Genomic DNA, 19,052 nt, shown 5'->3' with positions numbered 1-19,052 from the left:
CGTGAGCCGCGACTATCAGCGCAGACCCCAGAGACAGGCCTGAGATGCTAAGGCCACTGCTGCTGCCACCAAGAAGCCTCTGTGTGAGCACAGGTCACTATCCACACCTCCCCTCCCGGGAGGCTGTGCAGCCTGCCACTGCCAGGGTCCTGTGATCCAGGGACAACTTCCCTGGGAGAACACATGGTGCGCCTGAGGCTGGTGCAACATCACACTGGCCTCTGCCTCTGCAGGCTCGCCCCACATCTCTACCCTCCCTTCCCCCGGCCTGAGTGAGCCAGAGCCCCCGAATCAGCTGCTCCTTTAACCCCGTCCTGTCTGAGCGAAGTACAGATGCCCTCCATGACCTACATGCAGAGGTGAGGCCAAATCCAAAGCTGAACCCCGGGAGCTGTGTGAACAAAGAAGAGAAAGGGAAATTTCTCCCAGCAGCCTCAGAAGTAGCGGATTAAAGCTCCACAATCAACTTGATGTACCCTGCGTCAGTGGAATACCTGAATAGGCAATGAATCATCCCAAATTGAGGAGGTGGACTTTGAGAGTAAGATATATTATTTTTCCCCCTTTCCTCTTTTTGTGAGTATGCATATGTATGCTTCTGTGTGAGATTTTGTCTGTATAGCTTTGCTTTCACCATTTGTCCTAGGGTTCTGTCCATCTGTTTTTTGTTTGTTTGTTTTACTTAAAAAAATTTTTTTCTTAATAATTATTTTTTAATCATTTTATTTTATTTTATCTTACTTTATTTTATTTTATTTTATCCTTATTCTTTCTACTTTTTCTCCCTTTTATTCTGAGCCGTGTGGATGAAAGGCTCTTGGCGCTGCAGCCAGGAGTCAGTGCTGTGCCTCTGAGGTGGGAGAGCCAACTTCAGGACACTGATCCACAAGAAACCTCCCAGCTCCACGTAATATCAAACAGCGAAAATCTCCCAGAGATCTCCATCTCAACACCAACACCCAGCTTCACTCAACAACCAGCAAGCTACAGTGCTGGACACCCTACACCAAACAACTAGCAAGACAGGAACACAATCTCATGCATTAGCAGAGAGGCTGCCTAAAATCATAATAAGGCCACAGACAACCCAAAACACCACCAGACGTGGACCTGCCCACCAGAAAGACAAGATCCAGCCTTATCCATCAGAACACAGGCACTACTTCCCCCCACCACGAAGCTTACACAGCCCAATGAACCAACTTTAGCCACTGGGGACAGACACCAAAAACAATGGGAACTACGAACCTGCAGCCTGCAAAAAGGAGGCCCCAAACACAGTAAGATAAGCAAAATGAGAAAACAGAAAAACACACAGCAGATGAAGGAGCAAGATCAAAACCCATCAGACCTAACAAATGAAGAGGAATAGGCAGTCTACCTGAAAAAGATTTCAGAATAATGATAATAAAGATGATCCAAAAGTTTGGAAATAGAATAGAGAAAATGCAAGAAACATTTAACAAGGACCTAGAAGAACTAAAGAGGAAACAAGCAATGATGAACAACACAATAAATGAAATTAAAATACTCTAGAAGGAATCAATAACAGAATAACTGAGGCAGAAGAACAGATAAGTGACCTGGAAGATAAAATAGTGGAAATAACTACTGCAGAGCAGAATAAAGAAAAAAGAATGAAAAGAACTGAGGACAGCCTCAGAGACCTCTGGGACAACATTAAATGCACCAATATTCGAATTATAGGGGTCCCAGAAGAAGAAGAGAAAAAGAAAGGGAGTGAGAAAATATTTGAAGAGATTATAGTTGAAAACTTCCCTAATATGGGAAAGGAAATAGTTAATCAAGTCCAGGAAGCACAGAGAGTCCCATTCAGGATAAATCCAAGGAGAAACACACCAAGACACATATTAAACTGACAAAAATTAAATACAAAGAAAACGTATTAAAAGCAACAAGGGAAAAACAACAAATAACATACAAGGGAATCCCCATAAGGTTAACAGCTGATCTTTCAGCAGAAACTCTGCAAGCCAGAAGGGAGTGGCAGGACATATTTAAAGTGATGAAGGAGAAAAACCTACAACCAAGATTACTCTACCCAGCAAGGATCTCATTCAGATTTGATGGAGAAATTAAAACCTTTACAGACAAGCAAAAGCTGCGAGAGTTCAACACCACTAAACCAGCTTTAGAACAAATGCTAAAGGAAATTCTCTAGGCAAGAAACACAAGAGAAGGAAAAGACCTACAATAACAAACCCAAAACAATTAAGAAAATGGGAATAGGAACATACATATCAATAAATACCTTAAATGTAAATGGATTAAGTGTTCCTACCAAAAGACACAGACTGGCTGAATGGATCCAAAAACAAGACCCATATATATGCTGTCTACAAGAGATCCACTTCAGACGTAGGGACACATACAGACTGAAAGTGAGGGGAGGGAAAAAGATATTCCATGCAAATGGAAACCAAAAGAAAGCTGGAGTAGCAATTCTCATATCAGATAAAATAGACTTTAAAATAAAGACTATTAGAAGAGACAAAGAAGGACACTACATATGATCAAAGGATCGATCCAAGAAGAAGATGTAACAATTATAAATATTTATGCACCCAACATAGGAGCACCTCAATACATAAGGCAAATACTAACAGCCATAAAAGGGGAAATCGACAGTAACACATTCATAGTAGGGGACTTTAACACCCCACTTTCACCCATGGACAGATCATCCAAAATGAAAATAAATAAGGAAACACGAGCTTTAAATGATACATTAAACAAGATGGACTTAATTGATATTTATAGGACATTCCATCCAGAAACAACAGAATACACATTTTTCTCGAGTGTTCATGGAACATTCTCCAGGATAGATCATATCTTGGGTCACAAATCAAGCCTTGGTAAATTTAAGAAAATTGAAATTTTATCAACTATCTTTTCCGACCACAACGCTATGAGACTAGGTATCAATTACAGGAAAAGATCTGCAAAAAATACAAACACATGGAGGCTAAACAATACACTACTTAATAATGAATTGATCACTGAAGAAATCAAAGAGGAAATAAAAAAATGCCTAGAAACAAATGACAATGGAGACACGACGACCCAAAACCTATGGGATGCAGCAAAAGCTGTTCTAAGAGGGAAGTTTATAGCTATACAAGCCTACCTTAAGAAACAGGAAACATCTCGAATAAACAACCTAACCTTGACCTAAAGCAATTAGAGAAAGAAGAACAAAATACCCCCAAAGTTAGCAGAAGGAAAGAAATCATAAAGATCAGATCAGAAATAAATGAAAAAGAAATGAAGGAAATGATAGCAAAGATCAATAAAACTAAAAGCTGGTTCTTTGAGAAGATAAACAAAATCGGTAAACCATTAGCCAGACTCATCAAGAAAAAAAGGGAGAAGACTCAAATCAATAGAATTAGAAATGAAAAAGGAGAGGTAACAAGTGACACTGCAGAAATACAAAAGATCATGAGAGATTACTACAAGCAACTCTACGCCAATAAAATCGACAACCTGGAAGAAACACACAAATTCTTAGAAATGCACAACCTGCCGAGACTGAACCAGGAAGAAATAGAAAATATGAACAGACCAATCACAAGCATTGAAATTGAGACTGTGATTAAAAATCTTCCAACAAACAAAAGCCCAGGACCAGATGGCTTCACAGGCGAGTTCTATCAAACATTCAGAGAAGAGCTAACACCTATCCTTCTCAAACTCTTCCAAAATATAGCAGAGGGAGGAACACTCCCATACTCATTCTAGGAGGCCACCATCACCCTGATAACAAAACCAGAAAAAGATGTCACAAAGAAAGAAAACTACAGGCCAATATCACTGATGAACATAGATGCAAAAATCCTCAACAAAATACTAGCAAACAGGATCCAACAGCACATTAAAAGGATCATACACCATGATCAAGTGGGGTTTATCCCAGGAATGCAAGGATTCTTCAATGTACACAAATCAATCAACGTGATACACCATATTAACAAACTGAAGGAGAAAAACCATATGATCATCTCAATAGATGCAGAGAAAGCTTTCGACAAAATTCAACACCCATTTATGATAAAAACCCTCCAGAAAGTAGGCATAGAGGGAACTTTCCTCAACATAATAAAGGCCATATATGACAAACCCACAGCCAACATCTTCCTCAATGGTGAAAAACTGAAACCATTTCCACTAAGATCAGGAACAAGACAAGGTTGCCCACTCTCACTACTCTTATTCAACATAGTTTTGGAAGTTTTAGCCACAGCAATCAGAGAAGAAAAAGAAATAAAAGGAATCCAAATCGGAAAAGAAGTAAAGCAGTCACTGTCTGCAGATGACATGATACTATACATAGAGAATCCCAAAGATGCTACCAGAAAACTACGAGAGCTAATCAATGAATTTGGTAAAGTAGCAGGATACAAAATTAATGCACAGAAATCTCTGGCCTTCCTATACACTAATGATGAAAAATCTGAAAGAGAAATCAAGAAAACACTCCCATTTACCATTGCAAAAAAAAGAATAAAATATCTAGGAATAAACCTACCTAAGGAGACAAAAGACCTGTATGCAGAAAATTATAAGACACTGATGAAAGAAATTAAAGATGATACAAATAGATGGAGAGATATACCATGTTCTTAGATTGGAAGAATCAACATTGTGAAAATACTCTACTACCCAAAGCAATCTACAGATGCAATGCAATCCTTATCAAACTACCACTGGCATTTTTCACAGAACTAGAGCAAAAAATTTCACAATTTGTATGGAAAGACAAAAGACCCCGAATAGCCCAAGCAATCTTGAGAACAAAAAATGGAGCTGGAGGAATCAGGCTCCCTGACTTCAGACTATACTACAAAGCTACAGTAATTTAGACAGTATGGTATTGGCACTAAAACAGAAATATAGATCAATGGAACAGGATAGAAAGTCCAGAGATAAGCCCACACACATATGGTCACCTTATCTTTGATAAAGGAGGCAAGAATATACAGTGGAGAAAAGACAGTCTCTTCAATAAGTGGTGCTGGGAAAACTGGACTGGTACATGTAAAAGTATGAGATTAGAACACTCCCTAATGCTATACACAAAAATAAGCTCAAAATGGATTAAAGATCTAAATGTAAGGCCAGAAACTATTAAACTCTTAGAGGAAAACATAGGCAGAACACTCTATGACATAAATCACAGCAAGATCCTTTTTGGCCCACCTCCTAGATTAATGGAAATAAAAACAAAAATAAACAAATAGGACCTAATGAAACTTAAAAGCTTTTGTACAGCAAAGGAAACCATAAACAAGACCAAAAGAAACCCTCAGAATGGGAGAAAATATTTGCAAATGAAGCAATTGACAAAGGATTAATCTCTAAAATTTACAAGCAGCTCATGCAGCTCAATAACAAAAAAACAAGCAGCCCAATCCAAAAATGGGCAGAAGACCTAAATAGACATTTCTCCAAAGAACATATGCAGATTGCCAACAAACACATGAAAGAATGCTCAACATCATTAATCATTAGACAAATGCACATAAAAACTACAATGAGATATCATCTCACACCAGTCAGAATGGCCATCATCAAAAAATATAGAAACAATAAATGCTGGAGGTGTGGAGAAAAGGGAACACTCTTGCACTGCTGGTGGGAATGTAAATTGATACAGCCACTATGGAAAACAGTATGGAGGTTCCTTAAAAAACTACAAATAGAACTACCATACGACCCAGCAATCCCACTACTGGGCATATACCCTGAGAAAACCGTAATTCAAAAAGAGTCATGTACCAAAATATTCATTGCAGCTCTATTTACAATAGCAAGGAGATGGAAGCAACATAAGTGTCCATCATCGGATGAATGGATAAGGAAGATGTGGCACATACATACAATGGAATATTACTCAGCCATAAAAAGAAACGAAATTGAGTTATTTGTAGTTACGTGGATGGACCTAGAGTCTGTCATACAGAGTGAAGTAAGTCAGAGAGAGAAAAACAAATATGCTAACACATATATATGGCGTCTAAGGAGAAAAAGAAAGGTCATGAAGAACCTAGGGGTAAGACGGGAATAAAGACACAGACCTACTAGAGAATGGACTTGAGGATATACACTGTGGTAGTGGTAGTGGTAGTATACACTACCAAACGTAAAATGGATAGCTAGTGGGAAGCAGCCGCATGGCAAAGGGAGATCAGCTCGGTGCTTTGTGACCACCTAGAGGGGTGGGATAGGGAGGGTGTGAGGGAGGGAGACACAAGAGGGAAGAGATATGGGAACATATGTATATGTATAACTGATTCACTTTGTTATAACGCAGAAACTAACACACCATTGTAAAGCAATTATATTACAATAAAGATGCTAAAAAATAAATAAAATAAAATGGCAATAAATACATGTTTGTCAATAATTACCTTAAATGTCAACAGACTAAGTACTCTAATCAAGAGACGTGGACTGGCAGACTGGAAAGAAAAACAAGAGCCTACATTATGCTGCCTATAAGAGACCCACTTTAGGGCAAAGGAGACACATAGATTGAAAGTGAGGGGATAAAAAAAGATATTTCATGGAAATAGAAATGACAAGAAAGCAGGGTTCACAATACACATATTAGACAAAATAGACTTTAAAACAAAGGCCATAAAGAAAGATAAAGAAGGACACTATATATTGATAAAAGGATCAATACAAAAAGAGGATTTTACACTCATCAACATATATGCACCTAATATAGGAGTGCCCAAGTACATTTAAAAAAATGCTAACATACATAAAAGAAGAAAATGACAGGAATGCAATAATAGTAGGAGATTTAACACCACACTCACATCAATGGACAGATCTTCGAGACAGAAAATCAGTAAGGCAACAGAGATCCGAAATGATACAATAGAACAGTTAGATTTAATTGATATTTTCAGGATATTACATCAAAAAAAAAAAAGCAGAATACACATTCTTTTCAAGTGCACATGGAACATTCTCTAGGATTGACCACATACTAGGACACAAAACAAACCTCAACAAATTTAAGAGTATAGAAATTATTTCAAGCGTCTCTTCTGAGCACAATGGCATGAAACTAGAAATCAATCACAGAAAAAGAAATGAGAAAAAAAAAGATTACTTGGAGACTAAATAACATGCTACTAAAAAACCAATGGGTCAATGAGGAAAGCAAAAAGGAAATTTAAAAATACCTTGAGACAAATGACAATGAAAGCACAACCATAAAAAAATCTATGGGATGCAGCAAAAGCAGGTATTAGAGGGAAGTTCATAGAGATACAGGCTTTCCTCAAAAAACAAGAAAAATCTCAAACGACCTAACCTACCACCTAAAAGAATTAGAAAAAGAAAAATAAACAAAACTTAAAGTCAGCAGAATGAAAGAAATAATAAAGATAAGAGAGGAAATATATAAAATAGAGATTCAAGAAAAAATCAATAAAATGAAGAGCTGGTTCTTTGAAAGAGTAGAAAAAATTGACAAACCTCTAGCTAGGCTCACCAAGAAGAAAAGACAGAGAACACAAACAAAATGAGAAATGAAAATGGAGAAATATCAACTGATACTGCAGAAATACAAAACACCATAAGAGGATATTATGAATAATTATTTGCCAACAAATTCAACAGCCTAGAAGAAATGGACAACTTTCTAGAAACATACAGCCCACCAGACTGAATCAGGAAGAAATAGATAATTTGAACAGACCAACCACTAGAAATGAAATAGAATCTGTAATTTAAAAACTCCTTACAAACAAAAGTCCAGGACCAGATGTCTTCACAGGGGAATTCTACCAAACACACAAAGAAGAACGTATACTAATCTTTCTCAATCTCTTCCAAACTCAAACTCAACCATCATGCTGACACCAAAACTAGACAAAGATACCACCAAAAAAGAAAATTACAGGCCAATATCTTTGATGAATATAGACGCAAAAATTCTAAATAAAATATTAGCAAGCTGAATCCAACAACACATAAAAACGATCATATACCATGACCAAATGGGATTCATCCCAAGTTCATGAGGATGGTTCAACATACACAAATCAATCAATGTGATATACCACTTAAACAAAAGAAAAGACAAAAACCACATGATCATCTCAATATATGCAGAAAAAGGATTTGACAAAATTCAACATCCATTCATGATAAAAACTCTTACCAAAGAGGGTATAGAGGGAACATATCTCAACATAATAAAAACTATTTATAACACAAACACATGGAGGATAAACATGTTATTAAATAATCAATGGATCACTGAAGAAATCAAAGAGGAACTCAAAAAATACCTAGACACAAATGACAAATAACATGACAATCCAAAACCTAGGGGATGCAGCAAAAGCAGTTCTAAGAGGGAAGTTTATAGCAATACAATCCTACCTCAAGAAACAGGAAAACTCTCAAATAACAACCTATCCTTACACCTAAAGAAACTAGAGAAAGAAGAAGAAACAAAACCCAAAGTTAGCAGAAGAATAAAAATCATAAAGAAGAGCAGAAACAAATGAAATAGAGATGACGAAAACAATAGCAAAGATCAATGAAATTAAAAGCTGGTTCTTTGAGAAGATAAACAAAATTGATAAAACTTTAGCCAGACTCATCAAGAAAAAAAGGGAGAGGATTCAAATCAATAAAAGGAGAAAGGAAAAAGGAGAAGTTACAATGGACACCACAGAAATACAAAGGGTCAGAAGAGATTACTACAAGCAACTATATGTCAACAAAATGAACAACCTAGAAGTGGAAAAATTCTTAGAAGGATATAACCTTCCAAGACTGAACAAGGAAATAACAGAAAGCATGAATAGACCAATCACAAGTAATGAAATTGAAACTGTGATTAAAAATCTTCCACCAAACAAAAGTCCAGGGCCAGATGGCTTCACAGGCAAATTCTATCAAACATTCAGAGAAGAGCTAACACCTATCCTTCTCAAACTCTTCCAAATAATTGCAGAGGGAGGAACACTCCCAAACTCATTCTAGAGGCCACCATCACCCTGATACCAAAACCAGACAAAGATATTACAAAAAAAGAAAATGACAGGCCAATATCATTGATGAACATAGACGGAAAAATCCTCAACAAAATACTAGCAAACCAAATCCAACAACACATTAAAAGGATCATACACCATGATCAAGTGGGATTTATCCCAGAGATGCAAGGATTCTTCAATATATGCAAATCAATCAATGTGATACACCATATTAACAAATTGAAGAATAAAATCCATATGATCATCTCAATAGATGCAGAAAAAGCATTCGACAAAATTCAACACCCATTTATGATGAAAACTCTCCAGAAAGTGGGCATAGAGGGAACCTACCTCAACATAATAAAGGTCATATATGACAAACCCACAGCCAACATCATTCTCAATGGTGAAAAGCTGAAAGCATTTCCTCTAAAATCAGGAACAAGACAAGGGTGCCCACTCTCACCATTATTATTCAACATAGTTTTGGAAGTCCTAACCATGGCAATCAGAGAAGAAAAGAAATAAAAGGAATCCAAATTGGCAGTGAAGAAGTAAAACTGTCACTGTTTGCAGATGACATGATACTATACATAGAAAATCCTAAAGATTCCACCAGACAACTACTAGAGCTAATCAACAAATTTAATAAAGTCACAGGATATGCTGTTAATACAGAGAAATCTCTTTCATTCCTATACATTAATAACAAAAGATCAGAAGGAGAAATTAAGGAAACAATCCCATTTACCATTGCAACAAAAAGGAATAAAATACCTAGGAACAAACCTACATAAGGAGGCAAAGGCCTGTATGAGAAAACTGTAAGATACTGATGAAAGAAATCAAAGACTACACCAACAGGTGGAGAGCTATACCATGTTCCTGGATTGGAAGAATTAATACTGTGAAAATGACTACACTATCCAAAGCAATCTACCGATTCAATGCCATCACTATAAAATTACCAACAGCATTTTTCACAGAACTAGAACAAAAAATTTTACAATTTTTATGGAAACACAAAAGACCCTGAATAGCCAAAGCAATCTTGAGAAATAAAAACAGAGCCAGTGGAAGCAGGCTCCCTGACTTCAGACTCTACTACAAAGCTACAGTAATCAAGACAGTATGGTACTGGCACAAAAACAGAAATATAGATCAATGGAACAGGATAGAAAGTTCAGAGATAAACCCATGCACCTATGGCCACCTAATCTATGACAAAGGAAGCCTGAATATACAATTGAGCAAAGAGAGCCTCTTCAATAAGTGGTGCTGGGAAAACTGGACAGCTACATGTAAAAGAATGAAATTAGAACACTCCCTAACACCATGCACAAAAATAAACTCAAAATAGGTTAAAGACCTAAATGTAAGGCCAGACACTATAAAACTCTTAGAGGAAAACATAAGCAGAACACTCTTTGACATAAATCTGATGTTTTTTTAGCAAGATCTTTTTTGACCCCCCCCAGAGTAATGAGAATAAAAACAAAAATAAACAAATGCGACCTAATTAAACTAAAAGCTTTTGCACAGCAAAGGAAACCATAAACAAGACAAAAAGACAGCCCTCAGAATGGCAGAAAATATGAAGCAACTGACAAAGGATTAATCTCCAAAACATACAAGCAGCTCATGCAGCTCAATAGCAAAAAAACAAGCAAGCCAATCAAAAAAATGGGCAGAAGACCTAAATAGACACTTCTGCAAAGAAGACATACAGTTGGCAAAAAAACATATGTAATGATATTCAACATCGCTAATTATTAGAGAAATGCAAATCAAAACTACAATGAGGTATCACCTCACACTGGTCCGAATGGCCATCATCAAACCTTCTACAAACAATAAGTGCTGGAGAGGGTGTGGAGAAAAGGGAACCCTCTTGCACTGTTGGTGGGAATGTAAATTGATACAGCTATTATGGAGAACAGTATGCAGCCACTATGGAGAACAGTATGTAGCCACTATGGAGAATAGTATATAGGTTCCTTAAAAAACTAGAACTACCATGTGATCCAGCAATCCCACTACTGGAATTTCCCACCCAGGGAAAACCATAATTCAAAAAGACACATGCACCCCAATGTTCATTGCAGCACTCTTTACAATAGCCAAGACATGGAAACAATCTAAATGTCCATCAACAGAGGAATGGATAAAGAAGATGTGGTACATATATACAATGGAATATTACTGAGTCATAAAAAGGAATGAAATTGGGTCATTTGTAGAGATATGGATGGACCTAGAGACTGTCATACAGAGTGAAGTAAGTCAGAAAGAGAAAAAGAAGTATATTCGCACGTATATGTGGAATCTGAAAAAATTGGTATAGACAATCTTATTTACAAAGCAGAAATAGAGACACAGATATAGAGAACAAACATATGGATGCCAAGGGGGGAAGGGGAGTGGGTGGGATGAACTGGGAGATTGAGATTGACATATATGCACTATTGATACTATGTATAAAATAGGTAACTAATGAGAACCTACTGTATAGCACAGGAAACTCTACTCAGTCGTCTGTGGTGACCTAAATGGGAAGGAAATCCAAAGAAGAGGGGATACATGTATACGTGTAGCTGATTCACTTTGCTGTACAGTAGAAATTAACACAATATTGTAAAGCAACTATACTACAATAAAAAAAATTTTTAAAAACAACGTATGATGCTATACCTCAGAACATGAAGTCCATAACTTAAAAATTAATAACAATAGTGAAGCAGGATGAACAAATTTATGGATTTTTAACAACACAAAAGCAGTATAAAAGCAGTTAGATTAACATAATTTATACAAAAGTGCACTCTTATAGGCCTATGCTAGATGTGGGTTGATTTGAGAGCATTGATGAAGTCCATGAGGACAGGAATTTAAACAAATGGAGTTGTGGAGGGTGCTGCATCAGGGCACCTCTCAACACAGTCTCCAGATTTACTTACTAGTGATGTTTCTCAGCACTGCCCTCAGTGGTTTCATGAGAAAAAGAAAATGGACCCAATTGTTGCCCAGAGCTAGACCACAGAGTAGGATATTTTAGACTCTGGGATTTATCCAGTGCTTTCTAAAATTCTAGGAAAATTGAGTCTTCTTGGTGAGCATAATTCACTTTCACTATAATCAGTTCCTTGGAAATGAAGCCCCACTGATAGGACTGATGCTTGGTGATTAGACACATCTTCAAGTTTGCACAGAGTGGTTAAGAGCACAGAAGTCAGACTGCCAGGGTAGAGTCCAGGCTCCCCCACTTAAAAGTCTTTCTTCTTAACCTCACTGTTAATATCTGTGAAATGAGAATAATGCTAGAAACTACCTCTTAGGTTTGTTGTGAGGCTGGAATGAATGAGTACATGTAAAACACCTAGGCTAGTCCCTGGAGCATATAAGCACTCAATACATGTAAATTTCAAAAAGGTAAAAAAATATAAAACTTAAAGCAAGGTTCATACTTACCCAAATCTGAGAATTTCTCTTAAAAAGTGACTTTATGTCCATCAAACAGCACCGCATTTCTTCACTGTTGGTGATTTCATTGCACTTAATGTAGTGAAGCAATAAGAAATGAAAGCAGGTTCTAGTTGTCAGTCACTTAGTCCACATGTCCGGCTTAAGCTCAACGTGAGCACTTCCTCCATCCAATGCATCAACAGTGTTTCACTTTCAAGATTAGAGTGTTTACAAGTCTTGTCACATCTGGAAGACATGAGCTGCCTGAGGTCTGATGAGTTGGGTCCCTCAAAGCCTTTTAATTCCCTGTGGTGGAGAAGCAGTTCAGTAAATCTTTCAACAAGTTTTCCATGACTTTACTACCCAACAGCATCGACATAAACAAGGTCTCCATACTCTGCTTCATCTTTTTCTAAAATTTCAGTAAAGCGACAATAGTAAAAGCACAAGAACAAAGAAAATTCACAACTTCGTTGACTTCCTCCATGGTATCATGCAATGAGGTGGGTTTCAAAGTTCACAGTACATATTCTTCAAACAAATGATGCAATGCAGATGCCTTTTGATGGGAATAAACTGCTGAGATCCCTCTGCCGCATCTATCCTTTTCTTTGTGGGAGCCCAATCTACCAACAGTGAGCTCAGTTTTTGCATATTTATATCCGTACTCTCTTTAACAACCTCTTCTTGGGAGGCTGAGGTTCTGTCAAAAGTCTCTGGTGGACTGCCTTTCAGGGCCAGTGGGCCACACATCCCTCAACGGTTTTATGGAGAGAGGCAGCATGGTAAGTATGAATCTTGCTTTAAGTTTCTGCACTTTTTACTAGTTTTCTTTACTTAACATTTATTGAGCACTTACTACATGCCAGGAACTATACTAGGTGTTTTCCATGCAATTCTTCCAACTGGGAAGGCAACAACAGGTTCCCTAAACCACAATTGGCCTTTCTCAATGGGGTGGTGGCAAAGGAAGAGTTGAGAGAACCAAATCAAAATGACCATGTGCCTCCAGACACACACTTACCCTGTGCTCCTCACCTTAGCCAGTGGTTCAACTCTCCACTCAACATCTGAGGTGGAAACCTGGAAGTCATCCTAGACCCCTCCTCCCTCCCTTCCCATATCCCATTTATTCCTGATCTCTCAAGGCCTCTCCCTCACTGGCTTATCTCTATCATAGCACTTTTCACACTGATCTGTAAGCAGCTGTCTCTCTGTCTATCTTCCCCTCTTAAGACAGACACTGTCTTTGATCACTGACTACCCAATGCCATAGGAGGTGCTCAAAAGTTGTTCACTAAATGAGTTAATGAATAAAGTTCTATTATTTCTACATAAAGATTTATTGAGTTAATCCCTCTACCTTATGCCATTAATTGCCCCAGTTTAGGGTCTTACTCCTTATCGAACTCTTACAATAACCTCCTAATTTATGTTCCTTCTCTCCACTTTGCCCTGCTACCACCCACTTTCCTCATTGCCTCAACAGTCATCTCTCTAAAGCACAAATTAGAGTGTGCTATTCCTCTGATTAAATGCTTTAATCCTTCTCATTGCCCTTAGGATAAATTCAAGGCCTCATCTCTTGCCTCTGTTCCTCCTGAATCCTATGTTTAGCCATACTAAATGGTAGTATATGTGGGGTGTGTGTGTGTGTGTGTGTGTGTGTGTGTGTGTTTAGGCCCTGATGCCTTTGCACTTGTGCCTTCTCCCTAGGATGTTAGGATGCTACCCCCCCCTTTCTCTGTCTGATAATCTCCTGCCCAGTTTTTGAAACGCAGCTCAAATGTCGCTTGCTCATGAAGCCTTCTGCGAGCCTACGGCCTCCACCTACAGAGTTTTAGACCTCTATTTGAGCTTTTGTTGATTGGCTGTAATTGTTTGCTCACACATCTATGCCCCTATCTCTCTCTAGCCACTAGAATCTGAGTTTCTTGAAATCCTGAGCTTGGTATCCCTAACTCCTTAATAGGCTTTAAAAAGTACTGAAGGGAAGAGGGTGGGAGGTGAACATCTTCTGTGTACAGTGAAAACTGTTTTCAGTCCAAAGAGCCTGGAAGAAGAGCCTGAGTCAATACTATGGCTGAGGTGGCTGCTAAAGATGGCCCAGCCCTCAAAACATGGGCTTTACTCCAATCCCTCTCTTTTCATCTCTCTTCTCCTCTCATTTCTTCTTCCATGCCCTTCTCCCCTCCCTCTCTTCTTCTCCTTTTTTTAAAATTCATTTTCCTTTCCTTCCTTCTTCCTGTTGCTATTTAACTTTAACGTTAATCATATATTGCAAAACAATATTATGACAATATTAATGTAAGTAAGCAATAATAATAGTATGCCCACAATTCTGCTACTACAACAAATCAAATTGTTTTATTTGCCTATATTCCCTTCCCATCATTTTTCATGGTTGCCATCATAATGCAGTTTTAATTTTGTACTCTACTCTTTAACTTAATATCAGAAGCATTTTTCATACTCCTACATAGTCTTCATAATTATCATTTTAATGGCTACATAATATTCTGCTGAATGGATATGACAAATTTTACTTAACTGTTTCTTTTCCAGTAGACATTTCCAGTTTTATCCTGTTGCAGAGAGCACTGTCATATATGTGCCCTTTTACATCTTTCTCTTTCTTGCTCTTTTCTGTTCACTTTTCTTTCACTTTCTACTCTCTTCACTCTCTTTTGCCTCTCCTTCTACCTCACTGGGTGCACTCTCTTTCCTAGAGCAGTAATTTGTCCTCAGGTGGATGTAGAGATCATCTTAATAGGACCCAGGATTTTTTAAATTACTAAACATTTGTTATAAAATACTCCTAAGGACACTTTTGCCATTTCTGCACCCTTAAAACAGTATAAATGATAAATTTTCCTCTTCACAGGGGTAGGAACATAGGACCAGGCAGGACCAGGTTGGAGAAGCCTCAAGCATGTGACAGAACACAATGTTTATAATGGGAGAAAATGACAGAACCTGATGTCTATCAATAGGGAGATGGCTAAATAAACTGTGATGTGTCTATGCTAGGAATATCATGTAGCATTTAAAGAAATTGTTGTAAATCTATATGTACTGACTTAGATAAGACCTTTTTTTTTTCTTTTTTTTGCAGTACGCGGGCCTCTCACTGTTGTGGCCTCTCCTGTTGCGGAGCACAGGCTCTGGACGCGCAGGCTCAGCGGCCATGGCTCACGGGCCCAGCCGCTCCGCAGCATGTGGGATCTTCCCAGACCGGGGCACCAACCCGTATCCCCTGCCTTGGCAGGCGGACTCTCAACCACTGCACCACCAGGGAAGCCCAGATAAGACCTTTTTTAGTGAATTTAGTTGCAAAATATTTGTAGTTTACAATTTATGTAAAAAATAACAGCAAAACCCAAACCCACACGATAGAATTATATATTTTCTATGGATATATTATGCAAATATATAGACAAGCTGGTAACAGTGGTCACCTCTGTGTTTAGGGGAAATGGTCTGGATTTAGAGGATTGATCAAAGGGAATGTGAGCCTGAACTGCAATGGTTTCATTCTCCCAATCAAGGAAAGTGTATTCACATATTGCTTGTATAATAAGAAATTAATTTTTAAAATGTTGCCACTGTGTCTCTTTCTGTTCACATTGTACACTGACCAGCCCCTGATTCAGGCCCTGGCCACGAATAAATGCAACATAATAAGAGAATGTTATGAAATATGCAAATGTCCTTTTGGAAAAAGTGGGCTTCTTGCTTTTTCTTCACACTGCACTGCAGGTTGTTTCAGACAGTGCTGGTGGGTCGGGGACAGGCAAGAACCAGGCCTGGTCTTCCAGGAGATGAGGGTGCCCCTACTCAGACTCTGCCTCTCAGCCAGTCCTCCCTACCCCAGTCCTGGCAGGTGGAAGTTGGGAATTTTTAAGTTTAGTCTCTTGCACTGGGTCCTGGATGGAGGACAACAGATGAGGCCACACTGTCCTGCTGTGCAAACCAAGGGGAACAGGTGGAGACCCTGGAGCCAGAGTGTGAATAGTGGCAATTCATGAGTGGTACAGGCAGGCAGAGTGCCCAGCTCAGGGCCAGTGACAGCTGGGCAGCACATGGGTGGGGGAGGGAGCAGGGGCATGGGGGTGGGGTGGGCGAGTTCAACCATGCGGGAGGAGGCATGAGAGGGCAGAGGACAAGGGAGGGAAAGAGGGGGAGCACCTCCTGTCCAACCCCCAGGGTGGAGCAGGCATGAGGTCAGAGGTCCCAGGCTGACCTGAAAGGCTTAGGAAGCTGCAGGGTAAGTGGACATAATGAGAGAAAAGAGTGTTCCTTATCTGGCCCTTCACCCTCTTCCCCCATCCTCAGCTGTCCTCTACCTAGCCCTAAATCCAAGGCATTTGAGCCGTTCCAGCAGCTGTGCCAGTCCTTTGGCTGGGTCAGGGCCTGGGCAGGTGTGGGGAGAGCAGCTGTCACCCCTCCCTTTGCAGACAAGGATAGGAGCAAAAGGAGGTGACCAGGTTGGGGACATTTCAAGCACATGACAGGATGCGCCACACTTTTCTGTCCAGAACTCCTACCTGACTACTGTACCCCTCATCCCACTCCTCTTTAGTTAAGTGATAGAGTAAGAAAGGTAAAAGAACTATGAAAATAATAATAATTTTTTTTTTTTTTTTGCTGTACGCGGGCCTCTCACTGTTGTGGCCTCTCCCATTGTGGAGCACAGGCTCCGGACGCGCAGGCTCAGCGGCCATGGCTCACGGGCCCAGCCACTCCGCGGCATGTGGGATCCTCCCGGACCGGGGCACGAACCCGCATCCCCTGCATCGGCAGGCGGACGCTCAACCACTGCGCCACAAGGGAAGCCCAATAATAATTATTAATAACATTTACTGAACACGCTATATGCAGAGTGCTATTGATTTTATGATATATCACTGAATATTCCCAACAACCCATTATGAAAGTTAAGCCCATTTTATAAGTGAGAAAAATGAGGTTTCTTGGTTTTGTGCTCAAAGTCAGACACTAAGAAGGGACAGAAGTGAGATTTGATGCCAAATTTGTTTGACACTACAGACTAAACTCATAATCCTTGAGGAGGATTGAATTAACAAAAATCCAGTGGAAAGCCAGCAGACCCACCATCTCCAGAAGGAACAAGAGGTGGATGGGTCTAAGCTAGCCTTTCTCACTGTCAGAACTGAGAGCTGCTAGATGAGGTGTGGTGAAAAGTAAAGGAAGCTGGAAAATCCTCTTCTCTAGAGATTTCTCTGGATAGGAGCCATCCCATTGCTTTGGGCTGGTTTAGAAGGCTTTGCCTAGAAAAAGGGGAACAAAGTACTTTGGATTGGGCGTCAGGAGAGCTCAGTCTATGCATTCCCTCTGGGTGGGCTCTCCAGAGGAGATGGGCAAAGCCTAGAAAGGTTAGGGGGCATGAGCTCTGTCTGTCTCCCACAGGTCTTGTCCATTCTACCCGGGAGCATCCCACCTGAAGCCTTTCACAGTGCATCTGATGGTCCCCCTAGGCTTGAGCCTCCTCCCAGCCTCAGGAACCCAGCCCAGAGCCGGCCCAGGGAGGGAGCCTCTGCTGCTGGAGTGGAAGCCGGCCCTTCCAAGATCCTCACCCCATACCCAGGCTTCCGGCAGCCAGCAGGGGGACCCTGAGCCCCAGGCAACAGTCCTGAGCTGGGTGGCTTCTTCTGGCTCTGGATCCCTTCTCAGAGCATATCCACACACCTCCCTGCACCACAGTTTCCTGCTCTGGAAAAGGGAAAATAATTATACTTACTTCACCAGCAATGCTGTGAGTTAAATGAGTTCTAAATAAACAAGAAAGCATTGCTAGACTTCTTGTTGTTGTAGTCTTGTACTATATTATTCTGAAAATTCAGCATTCAATAAATGCTTCTTGAGCTCTACTGTGTACCAGGAGTGATTTTAAGCCTTAGATGGAATCCCTCCAACCCTTGGGCCAGGGACAGTGGTTGAAATAGAAAAGTCCAGCACCTGGAGAGCTCTTCTGATCAGCTGGATGGAGTGGATGGCTCTTAGGTATAGATGGACACCTCTGGCAAGCTCCTGTTTGTTCTCATGGCCTGGAATTTGGCACTTTGGGGTGGGCTCACAGAGGGGCCAGGGAGCCCAGGGCACAGCCTACCTCTCCATCCATCCTGACTTCAGGAAAATATACTTAGCGCAGAGTCTTTTCACACTCCCAGTGCTCTTTGGTGAAAGGGTCTTAGGCTCAGGGCAGAGGGGCAAGGCAGATGTGAATGGAATATTAAGAGCTCTGCTTAAGATCAGGGAATTAGGGCCAGGACAAGACTGGAGCTGAGAGAATGAGCTGAAGCCAGAATAAAAGTCTCCTGTCCATTCTTTTCCCAGAGCTGTTTCCCAGGAATATTGTCTCCTCAGTGTGATGGGGTGAGTGCCTAGTGCTTTGACTCCTGGCTCCTGACTCCTGGCTCTAGCCTTGATTTTTCCTTCTGCCCACTGAGGGAAGGGGAAGCAGAGAATCCTTGCCTTGCACCCTTAGAGGTGATGTTTGAGGGGTCCAGGAAATTGGGCATGAATATTCTGGCC

This window comes from Delphinus delphis, chromosome 1, assembly GCF_949987515.2.
Source record: "Delphinus delphis chromosome 1, mDelDel1.2, whole genome shotgun sequence".
In the NCBI taxonomy this organism is placed as follows: Eukaryota; Metazoa; Chordata; class Mammalia; order Artiodactyla; family Delphinidae; genus Delphinus; species Delphinus delphis.
The sequence above is the reverse complement of the archived record's forward strand: the minus strand, read 5'-3'. Positions refer to the sequence as shown.